The 18,461-nt window shown below is 37.2% G+C and overlaps 1 protein-coding gene and 1 pseudogene across 1 annotated transcript in view; both read right to left on the reverse strand.

Annotated features, from left to right (window-relative positions):
- The window catches only part of LOC130020534 (enhancer of rudimentary homolog), a 69,296-nt pseudogene extending 63,233 nt beyond the window's left edge, over positions 1-6,063 (reverse strand).
- The window catches only part of CFAP299 (cilia and flagella associated protein 299), a 542,370-nt gene that overhangs the window by 242,817 nt on the left and 281,092 nt on the right, over positions 1-18,461 (reverse strand). The window lies entirely within an intron of this gene.

The raw sequence follows: 18,461 nt of genomic DNA on the forward strand, positions 1-18,461 counted from the left end.
CAATATTCGTTTTCAGACTCATTTCCTTTGAGGTAAGAGTATATGCTACAGAGAGCAGAATGTCACCTGCTCCATGTCTAATCAAAGACCATCAACTGATCACAAAGATTTCGCTTTGATAAACAAAAAGCTTGTATGCTAACTGGGGTTAACATATAGTAAGAAAGACCTTTTAACTTCTTGATTAAGTATGTTTATGTTAAGGAGCAGGTGTATATCGCCCTTCAGTTACAATAAGTCAAGACAGGTCACAGAAGGCAAAACAGACTTAAGTGGAAAAAAGAAAGTTGATGATATGTCAAGCTGGAGGTTAATCTAACTATGAAGGATGGGATTAGCACAGTTTATTCCATGACATCTTTCCAGAAAGTTAAGCATTTTTTCTTCCACTATGTCAAGTTTTCCAATGCTAGTACAAGAAACACTCCATGACTCATAATACAGAAACACTGAAATAGTTTCATGTATTTTCTGATGATATTTACTAGCTTAATACATGATACAATATTTTAATACTTATTAGCAATTAACCAAGATGAAATTGCATACTAGAAGAAAAATTATCTGCGACCTCATAAGCTTACTTATAAGTATATAAAGTATAAACTATTTTCAAGGATAACTGTATTGCTTGCTAGCAGATTTTGTAAAAGCAGGATGACCTGGAAAAATAGTTAATAAAATTCCAGAGACTACTAAATGACAATAATTTTTAAACAAATAAATAAAAATAGCTGAATGGTTTGAGCTGAGTGCATTTTTCTTTAATGACCTAATATATACCACAGACCTGTAGATTACAAGATACTGATGCCAACACTTCAGACATTTGGTAAGAGATTTATCCCATTCCACTTAAGAAACAGTTCAGTGCTGTATATTAAAGCAGAGAAAAGTCTATTTCTTCAGCAGTTCCAAGAGAAATGTTCTGTTTCATTAGTTTCTTTAAATGATAAATGTCTTTTTTAACCAAAGGGAAGAAATGACTAAACCAAATATGGACTTATGAAGTATATATTTAAAATTTACTGAAAAATTAATATTTACAAATATTGAACTGTCCTTTACCTTGACTCCAGCAAAGAAAATGCAAAGTATGTAATTAGAACTTTCCAACCTTGCGATTCATTTGAGTAATTGGAAAAGGTCAAGGAAATTTTTGAAAAGACATTATAAAAATAAATCTATTTATGCATCTCTTCAAGCATCTCTGTAGAGTTTTTCCATTCCACCTCATTCTCCCACCTGTTTGGAAAGATATATCCTGGCACTATGTCGAAGACCTAATATCATTTTTAACCACATACAAATTGAATTCCAGGCTCATAGCATCAAACCTCTGGAGAATAAAATCTGGCCACATACAAGGAACACAAACTGTTCCTTCACAAGTTGGCAGGTATTTGGCACATGATTTGGGTTTTGTTTAAACAAGCTGATTAGCAGTATCACATTGGCAAGTTCATTGTTTATAATCATTCTATTTCATTTGCCTATAAAATGTGGAAGCACACATCCTGTTTTATAATCCTGGTATGAATAAATAGGAAATTTTTCCCTCACAAATTAATAGGACATGGCTATAAACTAGGGGGGAAAGATAATTTAAGTGCAAGAGGTTTTTAATGCCCACCAACAACGTTGTAAGAAAAAGGTTTCTGCTAACAATTACCCCATTAGCCACACTCAGAGTTTTGTAGAAAATAAAAATAGAGACACCAGTAAATGTCATTCTATTTCCTGCCTAAAATCAGTGTCGATGAATGGATCTACTTCCCATTACTGCTTTGAAAAATCACGTTTTGGAAAGGGGAGTTGGGCTACACCAGCTGTGTTCAGGCTGACTTCTAGTTTTGTGCTTAGGGATGACACCTTGAGGTGCTCTGGGGACCATACGTGGCATGAGGGATTGAATCCAGGTCCACAGTGTGCAATGGCAAGTGCTTTAACCCCTGCATTATCTCCTCCGCCCCCGAAATATCACATTTGAATACTTCTTGCCAAGTCTTAGTATGTTCTTAAAGAGAACTAGGGCATTTAATTATTTTCAAGAAGCCAAAAGTTAATCTTATTTGCTTCAGTAAACAACTGAATGTTTGGACTCAGAACTTTTGACAACCAAATATTAGGATTCGAAAAATTGTCTGTAGATTTGTATGCAGTGCCAGGGAATGGTGGTAGGGCCTGACATATGTGAGGCATCTGCTCTACCACGGAGCCACATGTCTAGTCCAGTAATTGTTTTTTAAGTGTAACTGATGTTCTTTTATTTTCCCTGGACCAAAGCTCTGGAAAGTGAGGAAGCAGAACACTTGTGTCCTCAATTCACACCCAACTCTTCATTTTAGGTTCATTTTCCATTTGTACTTGTATTCCAAGTATGCAAATCAAGATAAAAGTGAGGGCTTAGTAAAGAAACCGAGTCCAGGCGATCCAAGGTTCAAGGCCATAGTTGAAGCATGTAGCATCATCAACTTTCAGGCGTACCTGCCACATCTTGTTTGGATTTTGCAGCTCTATTGGGTAAATGAACCTAATGCTTACAATGTGATACCAAATGTTTTTCTAATAGTAAAGTAATGAATTTTTATTAGTTTTGGTGTGATTTTCTTAAGTAGTTTTCGCATCTGCTTTGCTAGCGTTATATAAAATCATTCTATGCCATTAAATCTATTGTATTTAAAATACTAAAATTTTTATTTTAAAATATATCTGCTTCTCTCTAGCTACCATCACCATACCTATTTTCTTTCATCTACAACCTCTTATACAAAATGTTTGGCCTTTTGTCATTTCATTTATTACTGAACATCAGGATTTTTATTTACTACTCTATCTTACCACATTTCTTTAAAGACAATCATCACATCTAAAAAAATTTAGACTGTTTAGTTTTAGAGGACAATTGTACTCCCTCTCTCAAGCCAGACCTCTTCCTAGAGCTCTAGACTCAGAATCTTGCTGTGCATTGTTGCTACCTGGATTTACAACTGATTTCTCAGGTTCCATAAATTTGAGTAAAAACAATACCTAAGTTTACAAATTTTTTAGTCTTTCCTTTTCTGTTGCCTATTCCATTTAGTGATATCACTACTAACATTAATATTATTAATAGTCAATCATATAAAAATGTATTTTCTATTAGTTACTAACATTAATTAGCAACAATAACCAGTATATTAAAGTCAATTAATATATAGAGGTCACAGTTCTAAGTATTAATATGTGAATTAATACAAAGATTAATTCACTTAATTTTTACAAAATTTCTCTGAAGTATATGGTATTATTATCTGATAAAGAACAGGATTAAATACCTTGCACAGACACACACAGAAATTAGTAAAAATAAGTATTTGTTCTCAGGAGCCCATATGTTTAACCACTTTACCATAACGACTGCAGTTTAAAACCAGAAAGATAAAAGTCATTTTTAACTTCTCAATTTCATTTTTTTCGGTTAACAAAGTTCCAAATTTTGATAATTCAATCGACCTATAACAGACTTTTAAAAATTTGTGCTTAATCTCTCCTCTATTATGTCATTATTATCTCTACTTCTTTCTAATCCATCCACCCAAATCTTACAATTGTCTGGTCAACGTTCAATTCTGGTGTATTAATTCCCTGCTTCAGTGCTTCACAGTGGCATTAAGGATAAAATCAGGTCTTACTATATGACACTGCCCATCATCTCCGCAATGTCAGCTCTTGTAACTTTTATACCCAAATAAAATGTTCCAGAAAAATGAAAATAACAAATTGAGCCTAAGCTATGGTCATGGCAAGACATATTAGTTATGTATAATAACCTGATAAGCTATTTTTGTTTTGTTTGGGGTGCACACCTCACTGGACTCAGGGCTTATTCCTGGTTCTTTCTTCAGGGTTCACTCCTGGAGGGTTTCAAGAGGCTACAGATTGAACCCTAGTTGGCCTCAAGCAAGGCAAATTCTCTGTTCACTGTCCTATCTCTCTGGCCCAGAGACCTTTTTTTTTTTTTTTTTTTTGAGCCTACCTGGTGCTCGGGGCTTACTCCTGGCTCTTACTCCTGAACTCAAAGATCACTCCTAGAAGGACTGGGGAAATTAATTCATGTCGGCAGAGATGGAACCTGCATCAGCCAAGTGCAAGGCAAGCAATCTACCCCTATACTATCACTGTCTGCCCATAGAGAATATTTTTTGAGCAGGGAACTTTAGAATTTTCTGGCTGAATTCAAATCCGAGGTGTAGAGTAGGAGGAGGGTAGGGGGGGGTAAAAGGGTAGATAGGAATCAACAACTAACAAATTGGATGGAAGGAAGTCAAGGTAAGTTTGGAGGGATGGGTACTGGATCATTGTATAACTGAAACCCAAGCACAAAAATTTGTAAGTCTACAACTGTACCTCATGGTGTTTCACTAATAAAAATTTTTTTAAAAGTTCGAAAGATAACATAATGAGTTAACTTAAATTTCAAAAAAAATGTTTTAAAGATCCATGGGCAAATCTTTATGGCACTGTATAAAACCTAAACTTTGAACACACATTTGGTTATAAGAAAGAGGACTTACTTTCAAATAATTTGTAGAGTATCATTTGAGGGAACTGTAAAATAATACAGAGAACATTTCTTGAAAGTCTATTGAAGTTAAATCAAAGGAAATCACTCTCCTAGACTGTTTTCAATCTTGGGCACTCTGGGGCCTTGGGCCATCTCTGATAATGCCTAGTTGAACAACAGCTGTACTTTCTGCATCTGAAAGAAACCTGGCTGCCCATGGGGAATTATGGAGTCAGAAAATGCAGTTTTAGATAAGATGGTATTAGAGTTGCAATAATACTGAGTGAAATGTTGACAGGCCACCCATAGGTCAGCAGAGAGCCTGCCATGCCCAAAAGAGCAAACGCAGAGCTTGTTTGGAACCAAGTTTTCACAAATGTGTTTGAGATAATATTGACTAATCTCAGAAATAGCTAGAGGGCCAGGGGTGTGTCACAATTACAGTCCTCTTGGTTCTGACGATGTGGGTCACATTCTAGAACAAGGAAGAAGGGGCAGAATGTAAATCGCAGTTACATGACTTCTTTGCTACTGATAAGCTTATGGGGACTGAGAACATTCAAATGGTGCCTAAATCATTAAACACTTGGTAATTTTCCAAGTATGCTTGGCAGGCAAGCTGCTCTCTTAGCTCTGTGGGATTATTTGGCAGCATTGTTGTGAAGTCTTTGAAGGCAATATGTATCTGTCTAACCGGAAAGTGCATAATTCACCGAAGGCTAGTAAAAATTAAAAAAATCACTTTATTGGGATGAGTAAAGAGGAGAAAAATACATTTAATTAAACACATTAAAATTCAAGTGTAGTAAACTCACTCATGTAATAGTAAGATATGTAATTGCAATTGTAAGTAAGAGATGTAATAGTACAGATAACACAACTTTTGTGGGTAAAGTAAATACCATTAGAAGAGAATAATGGAGATATTAAGTTGGGGTACTTAACAAGGGGACAGACATTATATTATGTCTGTAAATAGACAATCCCATTAAAGTACTAAAAATGGTGATGGACTTTATATTAATTGTGTTGCATAAGAGTATGTCCCTCAAAGATAACTGTAATTTGTTATAACAATGATAACAAACATAACAGCTTTAACGACAGATTGGAAGTCATGGAATCAGAATTCCGATTTTAGGGTCTATGTTATGTTAGCACTAAGGTTCTTTGATCATCCTTCAAATACCTATGTCACTTTATTTTTTTAGTCATGTTAGCTACTCTTTTAAAATATATCAACCTCGACATGTGTGCAGTAATAAAGGTCTTTGAAATTCTTTGTTTAAATTGTTTCTTATTCTTTCTCAATGAGCTTCAAAATAAACATTTCTGTCAAAATGAAAAATTTTGTCCTTTTCTTACCTCCAGTGATGTTGTATGTGAGTGTATGTGAGTGTTTTCTATGGACACATCTTGGTACATGCTCGCCTTTGTCATGTTACCTCATAGTAACAGGACAGCCAGTTAAACCAGAAGGGATCTTGTTCTTGGCTTCTTTCATTGTGAGCCATCATGATCGCATGAACACGTTTACTTTTTTCCATGACCCCAAATCATTAGCAAAATTAAGGAGGGCATGACCTATTCTAGTGAGTGGTACTCATGACCAACACCTCAGTTTTACTGGTGTTTAGTCAAAATCATAGTCTCACGATGATGATGAATCCATAGGCCAGGAGTCACTTGATTCTAATTTTAATGTCTTACATAGTTTTGTTTCATTTATCTGTTTATTTGTAGAGATGACAGTGCTTGTGGCCCAGTACTTATTGAATAGACTGGGAAAGTTGAGAAAGTAGGGTTCTATTCTGAGAGCAACACACATTAAAAAGATACTCCAAATTAAAATTATATTAACATATTTGCCTCCCTTAAATGAGGGGGCTGGAGTGTTAGTAGAGCGGGTAGGGAGTTTGTCTTGCACGCGGCCGACCCGGTTCGATTCCCAGCATCCCATATGGTCCCCCGGGCACCACCAGGGGTAATTCCTGAGTGCATGAGCCAGGAGTAACCTTGTGCATCGCCAGGTGTGGTCTCCCTTAAATGAAAACCTTAAATTAGCTTATAAAGAAATTCATCTTTAAGGCTTCATTGGACCATATTCTCTAGTTATGAATTGTTTTTCTGGATCATTTCTTGAGAGAGCCTTCATTAACATGATCGTACTATGTTTTAGGGGGTATAATTTCATACCACTTCAAATTGTGTAACACACCACAACCAACACAAAAGTACGAGTACTTTTCATGATTTAACTGTTCTGATTAAGATTATCAGTCACTGTCCTCCCGTTGTTCATTGATTTGCTCGAGGAGGCCCAGTAACGTCTCCATTGTGAGACTTGTTGTTACTGTGTTTGGCATATTGAACACGTCTGGGGGAGCTTGCCAGGCTTTGCCGTGTGGGCGAGATACTCTTGGTAGCTTGCCAGGCTCTCCAAGAGGGGCGGAGGAATTGAACCTGGGCCGACCAGGGTTGGCTGCACGCTAGGCAAACACCCTACGTCTGTGCTATCGCTCCACTGATGAAGATTATTATTTAAAAAAGCAAGAGTTGTTTACATGTGTCAAATACACTGAACTTCAATACACATGCTTTTTATTGACAAAAGAAATACAAATTCTGCCTCTCAGAGAAAAAAAAGTCTCATGGTCTAACTATTTTCCTATCCTTAAATCATACTGTCTCCTGAGCACTTACTACAGTGCAAGAAAAGTGTGTCTCTTACTGTTCACACACATTAAGCTCCTTTGTGCCTCAATGGCTCATGTTTACTCTTTCTTTTGCCTAGAGTACATACATCAGGTTTTTTCCATTGCTCCTAGTTCTTTTAGCCATTCACAAATCAGCCCTCTCATCTCAGAGAGATTTGTCTCAGATACACTGTCTAGAACCAGCCTCTGAGAGTATATTTTCTTCCACACTTGTCACATACCTGGTTTGCATCTCTTAAAATTTAAAATTTTAAATCTTTTACAATTTACCCTGTAGAATTCAAAGCTTATTTTTATGCATGTGTTTAGAACCTGAGCCTTTTCATAAAATATACATTATGCCATAAAAGGAACTTTTTCTTCGAGTGTCTGTTCAATCTCCTCAGGGCGTGCTTTACTCCTTACTACCTAGAACACAGGTGACCATAATAATAACCACATAGTTTCAGTTTTGATAGCCAAGTATTTAATCCATTGTAAATTAAATTTTATTCAGGGTGTAAGATAATGATCTCTTTTTATTCCTTTGCATGTGGCTGTATAGTTTTCCAAGCATCATCTATTGAAAATAAACATAACTTTCTCGATTTTATGTTCCAGGTTCTCTTTTATGTCTTAAGGTAATTTTCCGATGTGTGAGGATTTAATTATGAGTACATAGATCTATTGTATTGATTTCTTAAATTATCCCAATACAAAAATGTTTTGTTTACTATAATGCAATCAAAATGAAGTGTGATCTTCTTTTTTGTCTCAGAAACAATGGGCTACTTGGGAGTCATAAAAAAAATCTAAGGAAACTATTTCTATTTCCATAAAGATTGTCACAGAATAGTGATAAGGATTACACTGAATCAATGTAATGCTTCGGGGAAGACAACCATTTTGAGAATGTTAATCTATGAGTATGGAATATTTTTCATTTCCTGTGTCTTTCTCTACTTATTTTAACAACAACATGAGTCTTACCATCTAAGTCTTTTACCTCATTTGCTATTTTCATTCTTACATACTTAATTATTCCTATGTGATTGTATCATGCTGAGTGAAGTTACTCAGTTGGAAAGAGGCATGCATAAAATGATCTCTCTCACATGCAGGACAGAAAGAAACACAATGATGGAATAACATATACCCAAGGGAAATGGAAACAAAGAAAGTGGAACTGGTAGTCAACAGGAAGGCTGCCATTTGAGGGGCTGGAGATAGGAAAGTGAGGGGCTATGTCAATACTGGAGGGAAGCGTTCAACTGAAGCAGGGCAGTGGTGCTGAAAGGTGGTAAAACGTTGTGTGGAAAACCCCTACTGTAAGTAACACTGCAAAAATGTATATTTCTTAAAGGTCCCTCTCATCAAAAGATAGAAGCAAATGGAGGGGGGGGTCAGGACATTGGTGGAGGGAAGTGGACACTGGTGAAGGGTTTGGTGTTGAAACATTGTATGCCTGAAACCCAATCATGAGTTACTTTGTAATTTCATGCTAACTAAATTAAAAAAAAAATCCTTTTAAAATGAAAGCAATAGCCCAGAAGGCTCAACCAACAACACACAGTTTTTTAAACCCTCATAAAAAAGACTTAATGACCCCATGGTGAGATATAACAATTTTCACAAATTTTCTTTTACTGAAGCAATTTTTTTAATAATCCACTAATCATTTAGTTATAACAAACAATACAAAATAAATTATTGTTTTGCTATGGGAATAGACTTGGGGGGGCAGTTGTTGGATAACATTGGATTGTCCTTGCTCCTCCTGAAGGGAGCTTAGGTTTGTTGAGTTATTCCCACAACAGTGCCCCCGAGGGACACCCAGTTCCATTAGTTCCAAGCACTAATAATCCTATATTGCTTTTCTCTTTCCTTTATGTCACTTGCATGGTTCAGCACTGGTCTTTTTGTAGAGACACAGGAAGACAGTTGATACTATACTTTGAACCACAGGAGTTAATTGACTCCAAATAATATTTACTCCCGGGCATCCATCATATTTACCTGACTTAAGCCTCAGCTGCCTTTTCTTCCTAACACCCGCAAAAGGAGGGTCCCAACAATGGGACTGGATGGACCCAGCGCAAGTGGTAAGCTCCCCTGGCATTCGAAAGGAACAAGCCAAGTGCCATAAGAAATACAATAATTTAAGAGCATGGTCATGGGGCCATGGGGGGAACTTATCTATTTCTTTTAGGTTTAAAATTGTTCATAGTAATTTTATAATCTGAGAAATTGCTTAGTGATGCTTCCACAACTACTATAGACTGCATTGTGCTTATTACTAAACCCCAATTATATCATCACCATCATCACTCTACATCTGTTCCCTGCTACTAACAAAAGGTGAAAATAATAAGAATCTAATTCAAGGTATGTAAATGATGTTCTTTTTTTTATCTTGGAGCCTAAAATTTATGATGTGTTTGTTGTATACAATTTAATTACTACAACTCCTTCATTTCTTATAATATCCAATTCAATAATTGAATTCATGAACTGTATTTAGTTTAGTGTAAATTGAAAGGGATCTGAGATATCCAAAAGATAATAAACCTGTTTTATACAAATAGTGGATATAAAAGATAATAAGCACAATGATTGCTACTGAGAGCCAAAACTTTGGGATAAAGTATTTATTTTAAAGACAAAATTTAAGCGATCAATTAAATATAGTTAATTCTGGTGAATATTAACTGAATTCACAAACTTTATCAGATATTCGCAACTCTTTTGCACACCTGCTAGTATACGTTCATATAAAATGTAGTTATTCAGAATATTTGGCAAGTCATCTGCTTTTAAACTTTTTTGGTAATCAAAGTTAAGATCAACATCAAGTTATATACTGTCTTATCATATTGAGCACTGTCACTGTCACTGTCCTCCCACTGTTCATCGATTTGCTCAAATATATACATATATATACATATATATATACATATATATATATATCAAAGTATGAAACGTAAGGCATTATTTGTTCAGGTGAAAAAATACAAAGCCTTGAATGTTGCTTAACTTTGACCAAATACAGAAGATTCCAAAGAATGTCCACCATGTGTGACTTCAGAACTCAGCGGTGTATTTCCAGTACTAGTATGATGTACAAACATCACAGTTCCTAGTGTAATGGCACTGCTATGCACAATAATATTTAAATGGAAAAAAAATCAATATTTTTGTTTATAGTAGCTAGAGATATTAGAATAATTTCTTTCTTGGGGACTGGAGCAATAGCACAGCGGGTAGAGCGTTTGCTTTGCATGCCGTCAACCCGGGTTCGATTCCCAGCATCCCACATGGTCCCCCAAGCACCGCCAGAAGTGATTCCTGACTGCAAAGCCAAGAGTAACCCCTGAGCATTGCCGGGTGTGACCCAAAAAGCAAAAAAAAAAAAAAAAGAATAATTTCTTTCTTGACTGAAGACAGATTTTAGACAGTTACAGTGTAATAACCCATTAACTAAAAGAATCCATTTTGAAAAGTTATTTTTATTGTAAAATTTCTAATTGTGGAAGCTAATGTTCTATATTCAAAGTTGTCTTTGTATGATAAAGCTCATATTCTGTAAATATAATAATAATAATGTAATTTCAAATATTTACAAAGCACCCTGCAGATATTACATTAGTCATAAAAACCATTCACCTTGAGAATTTACAATAAGGAAGCTTCACTTCCAGGCAAAATTCTCCCTTTGCTTTTCATTTGCTTTATATTTTATTATTATGATTTTAGCTTAGTTTTTTGTTTGTTTGTTTGTTTGTTTTAATTACCCTCTGAGAACCAAAGCAATAGTACAGTGGGTAGGGCATTTGCCTTGCACACAGCAATTCTGGCAACCCATATGGTCACCTGCGCCCCCTAGGGGTGATCCATGAGCACAGAGCTAGGAGTAAGCCCTGAGCAGAGAGGCAAGGCCCCAAAACAAAAATTTACTCTCTGTATCTTTAAAGTTTTATGAAATGACAAGTTACTGATCTTATCTTCCATATAATTTTTTTACTTAAAAATGTGAATATTAAAATGATTAATCACAAGTCTCATCATAGAAAATCTTAAGATTCTATAACAATTAACTAAGAATTCTGAGACTGAAATTGTGGGTGGTGAAGAGATTAGAGATATACATGTGAAGAACTGGGGTTTTATAACTATATCAGAGGAACAAGCACATTCTAGGGAAAGAAACTGGTTGAACACAAGTTGGAGGAGAATAATCAATATCTGAAGTCTTATAATAGATGAATTTTCTATAGTGAAGAGTTAAATCTGGAAGAAAGTTGCTGTAAATTGAGCCAGATGATGTAATTGCTTGATTGTTCAAGGAGGGGGAGAGTTAGATTGTTTTGTTTTGTATTTTTGCAGTGCAGGGAACTGACCCTGAGACCTTGCATATGCAAGTCAAATGCTCAACCACTGAGCCACATTCCTCTATTGTATTATCAAGGCAAAAGTGATGTTTGAAAAATAATAACAGCTTTTGCAAAGGCTCTTGCACATAAATTTATGAAACTCACTTATGTGGATACATTTGAAGAGTAAGTATAATTTCTGATTCTGGTAAATCCAAAGCCAGAAAGAAACAGACATAGAAACATAATCTAGGTGATTTCAGTTGAAAATGTAAAGGAAGAAACATTAATATTACGTATCATGTGCATTAAGCAGTGAGGGTCTATTTAGCAAGAATCTTTGGAAGGAATTTTGAACATACTGCTCTCATATTGCATGGCAAATGCGTTAGATCATAGTAGAAATCGAGACTCAGAAAAGACCATCCTCTTTTCTAATAACAGAGATACAATCAGTAATTCCATTTTTATGAAAATTGTCCTGTTCCTCAGCATCGGGAAGGACATCCATGCATTGTGCCTGCTCTATGAACTCCTCAGTTGTTCAGTAATAATAAAACCGAGTAAGCAGTTGCCAGGGTAATAGCATAGCAGTTAGGGTGCTTGCCATGTAATGTGGCTGACTAGGGCTCAATCTCCGACATCCCAAATGGTCCCTGAGCACTGTTAGGAGTAGTTCCTGGGTACAGAGACAGGAGCAAAACAAAACAAACAAACAAACAAACAAACAAAAAGAAGCAGTGAGACCTGGGCATTACTTCTGCATCAGGGAGTGCTACAAACTTTTCCTTTATGTATATTTGAAGGCCTTTAATCAACTGGAGATTTTTAGTGAAAACATTTTGCTCTAATGTTTTTAAGGAAGAGACTATTGTTTACTACATCATAATGTTCTAAAAGAAGGAAAGGAAAACCAGAGAAACTAGAGATGCATATGAGGGTAGAAAGGTATAAAATATGGGATTCTACTTGATCAGGCAACAATATATAAACTGTTCTCTGCAGGAGGGTGATTCTAAGAGTCTTCGCACAAACGTTTCATCATATTTATCAGAGATTTGCAATTCTGCAGCACGCATGCTACTCTTGGTTGTTTTGTTATAGATCTGCAATTAAATTGTGAAAATGGTTCTTAGCATATTACCTCTAGGGTCCTTCCCCGCCCCCAACTTAGTTCCCACAAGAAGATGAAAAATATTAAGAACCTGAATCATTCTGTATTGCTTGTGCCAGATACACATTGTAGATCCCATGGCAGACATATTTAATGAGGGAGTCAGTTGTTGCCTCACTTCTAGTTTGGCCTTTCCCAGTGTCCAATATGTTTTTCTCAGATGAACTGGTCCATGGGGAGCTTCAAAAAGTCAGGGTGTGTGAAGAGAAGGAACAGGGAAAATTTCAGCTTTATGACAGTGTTCTGCAAGCTTTATTTATTTTTTTTTACAAATTTATGTCAATTGATTTCTATGGTTTAAATTAACCAGAGCACAGGCATCTTAATTAATCAAAAAAATTCCCCTTAATATCAACTCACACACATGCTACCATTACACTGTGGAGTAGCATATTTTTGCATTGTTCTGCATATGGTGCAAATTAACACCTGCATAGTTCAGTTATTAAATGAAAAACAGTTCTTTACTTGACCTATAGAATTCTTGTGTACAAGAATCTATCCAACAGCGTTATGTCTTCCCTTATCAGATGTGTGTGGTATGACATAATGAATGTAACACTTCAGTGCAATTGGCAAGATTTCAATTCCCAGCCAGAGGGTCACATTTCCCTGCGCATTGTTTTGAAAGCAGACATTATGCATTGGGTAGCTCATAGTGAAGCTCTGGATTTTTCCCTGAGAGATCTCAAACCAAATCTGAGAAACCAGTAACCTAAATTTAATAACAGTCTGAAAATTTATTTGCTGAACAAGAACTTCTTAGACCAAGTGATGAAAACTCCAGAGAAATGTTAGGTAAATGTGTGAAGCCAGCCCCGAAGTTGCTTTTATTTGAAAACAACTTAAAGGATAATAGCAATTAATAGAGCAAGTCTGCATTTGAGAATGGGTTTCCTTGTTACTTGTTTCAATAAAGCAATATTTTGGGTCCAAATTTTAAATATTTTTTCTAGAATATTTTGAATTTCATTATTATTCAAAGACGTGATTCAATCTTATTGTACTGTTTGTCTGTACATTTTGCCATTTCTATTTTTTAAGGGGGGGGGGTTGGAGTCACACCTGAAAGTACCCAGTGCTTACTTTTGGCTCTATACTCAGTGGCTGTACTTAGGGGGCCATATGCAGCACCAAGGATCAATCCGGGGTCAGTTGTATATAAAATCAAGAGTCCTAACCCCTGTACTATCCCTGGCACTGGTCTAATTTCTATTTATTTTAGTTTTTTCTGCCTACTCTGATTCAATCTCTGGCATCCTGTATAGTTCCCTGAACCCCATCAAGAGTAATCTCTGAGCACAGATCCAGAAATAAGCCCTTGGCGCCTCCGGGTGTGGTTCCCCAAAGTTAGCACTGTGGCACTGTCCTCCGGTTGTTCATCAATTTGCTCAAGCGGGCCCAGTAATGTCTCTATCGTGAGACTTGTTGTTACTGTGTTCGGCATATCGAATACGTCATGGGGACCTTTCCAGGCTTTGCCTTGCAGGCGAGATACTCTTGGTAGCTCGCTGGGCTCTCCGAGGGGGGTGGAGGAGGAATTGAACCCGGTTCGGCCGAGCTGGCTGCTGAAGGCAAACGTCCTACCACTTCGCTATCACTCCATCACCTTCTTAGCACAGTAGGCAGCGTGTCAGTCTCATAATCACCAAAATTAAATGCACAAATAATGATAAAAATTCAATGTCGATATCCAATGCTGAGTGAAGTCAGTCAGAAGGAAAGGGAAAAGTACAGAGTGATCTCTCTCTCTCTCTCTCTCTCTCTCTCTCTCTCTCTCTCTCTCTCTCTCTCTCATGTGTGATATGTAAAGATACACAACAAGGTATTAACAAAGATCCAAAGGCAATGCAATGGGAGAACAGATTCACACAGTTGAGTGGTGGTGGTGGTGGTTGGGGGGGGTGGATTTGGAAGGGAGGGGTGCTGGGGTCCTTGGAGGAGGAAGTGGGTGCTCTGTGAGGGATGCAGTGTTGAAATCCTGTGCATGATAAACCATCATTAACTGTATTATAGATCAAAGAACCTAAATCAATTAAAAATAATGACACCTCATCGCCCATGAACGGCCTCTGTGGCTCCTGATCAAGCTGCTTAACGGCCGTGATCCCAGAGACTCAGAAACAAATCTTGAAACCCAGTGGCTTTTGTCAGAAATATGTCCGAACCATGCAGTAAGTTACTATCGCCGGGCCAGCCCAGCAGGGAGAGGGTGCTGTCCCTCCACCTGCACCCCTTGGTGGCTCGGTGGCCGCCATCCTTCAGAGGCCATTGGACAGTCAGGTTTGGCCCCACAGTGACGAAACTTGTTGGGCCTCACGGGATGGGGGTGGAGCCAGGCCTGTCCTCCTCACCCCAGTGAGACCCCAAGTCATCGCCCACAAAAGGCTTCTCTGGCTTCTGATCAAGCTGCTTAACGGCCATGATCCCAGAGACTCAGGAGCAGATCTCTAAACCCAGTGGCTTTTGGCAGAAATCCCTCCAGATTTAAGTGTTAAAATTTCAGAATTTCAAAATTGCACGCCACTACTGGAGCTGCGTGACATCATATGTTATTCATAACCAGCAATAGAACACACATTGTCTACTGTTGCCTTTTCAGCAGATCTGAGTGCTGGGGTAAAATCTCAAATAATAATGGTGGGGCTGGTATCAAAATATTGAATGTGACTGAAGTAGAGAGAGAGTAATGTGGAAATCATCTGCCCCACAGGTAGGGGGAGGGTGTGCGAAGGGAGTATACTGGGGTTGTTGGGGGTGGAGAATGGGCACTGGTGAAGGGACGGGTGTTTCATTGTATGACCGAGACTTAGACCCGAAAGCTTTGTAACTGTTCTCAGTGATTCAATAAATAAAATTACAAAAATTGAAAAAAAGGAAGGTGGAGTTCATGCACAATTCAATCAGCTAATCAGTGGCTGAATAAATAGCAGTACTACTACATAAAAAAAATAATGACACCAAATTAAAAAATTAAAAAAACAGATTTCTCTTGTCATTGCATGCTTTCCATGCAGCCACCCCCATGCCCCTGGTGCCACATACAGCACTGGGACCACCATCCCGACACTGCAGGATGTAGCCCTAGAGATTCCCAAACAGTGCTGGGGAGACCTGGGAATCAGCAAAGCATAGGACCAGAGCAGGAACTCAGGATCAAAGCAGCACACATTCTTGGGGCCTCATCTTGAACCATCAGCCAGGTGAGCTAAGAATTGTCAGAAGGACCCTCAGCAGCCTGCATGGGAGAACTGCCACCCTGCCTTCCCCCTGCCCACACACACCTTGCCTCACCAAAATTAATTAATTAATTAATTAATTAAAAAGATGTTCTTGGGTACATAATAGAATGGAAATCACAGTGGTGAATGGAAAATAGTACATACATCGATTGGTTTTCAATGATGAATGTTTGAAACATATGCTATATTGTCGCTATCACTGTCACTGTCCTCCCGTTGTTCATTGATTTGCTCCAGTGGGCCCAGTAACCTCTCCATTTTGAGACTTGTTGTTACTGTGTTTGGCATACTGAATATGTCACGGGCAGCTTGCTAGGCTTTGCCTTGCTGGCGAGATACTCTCAGCAGCTTGCTGGGCTCTCCCAGAGGGGCGGAGGAATTGAACCCAGCTTGGCTGGGCTGGCCGCGTGCAAGGCAAATGCCCTACCACTGTGCTATTGCTCCAGCCGGAGAATGTTTAAAAATCTAAAACTAAAACAAGTCTTAAGATGCCCTTGAATATAAAACAATGAATATGTATCCTAGAAACATTTATGATTAATTAGTAGAGGAGAAAAGATATAACCAACTTGGAAAATCATGAAAAAAATCACCTCAGCAATTAAAATTATTAAGACTTTAACATAGTTTTCATATAAAAATATATTTGAATGGCTGGGGAGATAGCTCACTGAGCTGGAGTGTGTACTTAGCAGGCAGAAGACCTGGGTAGGATTTCTGTACCACATGACCTCTAAGAACCTCTGGTTTGGAGATTTATATAAGACACATAAACATATAGACATTGCAAAGTATATACACATAATCTATATTTAAACTAGAAGCATTATTCTGCTGCATAGTTGCAATTATTGGCAATACAAATTTATAATGGGCTGAATCCATGACATAAATTGCATTGCATCCTATTTATAGACAGGAATTGTTTAAATAAACAGAGAAGACAATTTTTCTATAATGTCAGAGAAGTCTAGCAGTACATCCTTTATTACTGCTCATGGGTCATCACTTGACTGTTAGGAGTTGGGTTTTACTGTTTGCCTTTGCTTTTCATGTCTGAACACTGACTTTCAGAATACAACTGCCAAGTCTAGGAACTAGGGAGTTACCACCAAACCAGTTCCATTCTAGTTGATTCTAGTTCTAAACTGAATATAAGGACAGACTCTTACACGCAAAAAAGCAGCAAAAAAACTTTCCAAGAAGGCCCACAACTTCACGGAAGCTACAGGGATGCCAGGATGTGTGTTTTCTTCAGGGTAACAATTGTTTATCTAGTATTTTGATAGTAAGGGGGTTGCAGAAGAGAACCTGTGTTATGTTCTCAACTAAAGGGACTTCCTTTTCAGTTATTCTACTGCAAATTTGAGGAAACTCATTTAAACATTGACATAAACAAGGAATGCATCTTGCTCTTCGAGAACACATCATCTAGAGGAATAATGTCCCCATGGAGAGATGCAACAATTTTCACAATTTTTATTTTACTGAAGAATTTTTTTAATCATTCCATTAGCCAATTAGGAGTAACAAGCAATATAAAATAAATGACTGTGGGCCTGCTATGAGGGCATGCTTGCACGCTGGCTAGGAAAATGTAGACAATGGTGGAGGGAAGGTGACAGTGGTGGTGAGATTGGAGCTGGAATATTGAATGCCTGTAACAAACCATCATGAAAAATTTTGTAAATCACTGTCACTGTCACTGTCCTCCCATTGTGCATCAATTTGCTCCAGCAGGCCCAGTAACACTGTGAGACTTGTTACTGTGTTTGGCATATCGAATACGTCACGGGTAGCTCACCGTGTTTAAATAAAGTGTGTGTATGGGGGGGGGAGAATAAATATTATATAATTTATTCATGAATAAACTGCATATCTTATAACTGCTACCAAAAAATGGTAAGATTGAAGCCTACTAAAACCTAAAAAGAAATCACACAGATATTAAGGAGTAACATGCTAGAAATAATGTCCATGCCTTAGTAATCAAAGAAAGACCTTTTATAACAGAAAATTTCACTGGATTTCTATGAAAACAAAAAAAAAACCTCTTTAAATAGATGTTTATTTTACATCTTCTATGGATTAGTCACTATGTGGATAATATGTATTCAACATAGATCTAAGTTTTATGCTGTTTCAAATCTCAAAAACTGAAATTACAAAGCACTTGAGAAAGATGTTCTTAAACAGTTATGTGTTAATCATATGGAATTCCTTTACTTAAAGGTTAACCTTAAAATACAAATGTATATTCAAGAGATATTTCACTATTGACCAATTAATTTTAGGCTAGTGAAAGAAAGTTGAGACTTCTCAGGTGTATCTATATGTCAGGATATAAAATAAATCTGTCTCCCCCATCAAACATTTATAAGAAGAGACAGAATAAAAAGTATTCAATTGAATAAGCAAGGACAACTTCTGTAA

This window comes from Sorex fumeus, unplaced genomic scaffold (assembly GCF_029834395.1).
Source record: "Sorex fumeus unplaced genomic scaffold, SorFum_2.1 ptg000013l, whole genome shotgun sequence".
Taxonomy (NCBI): Eukaryota; Metazoa; Chordata; class Mammalia; order Eulipotyphla; family Soricidae; genus Sorex; species Sorex fumeus.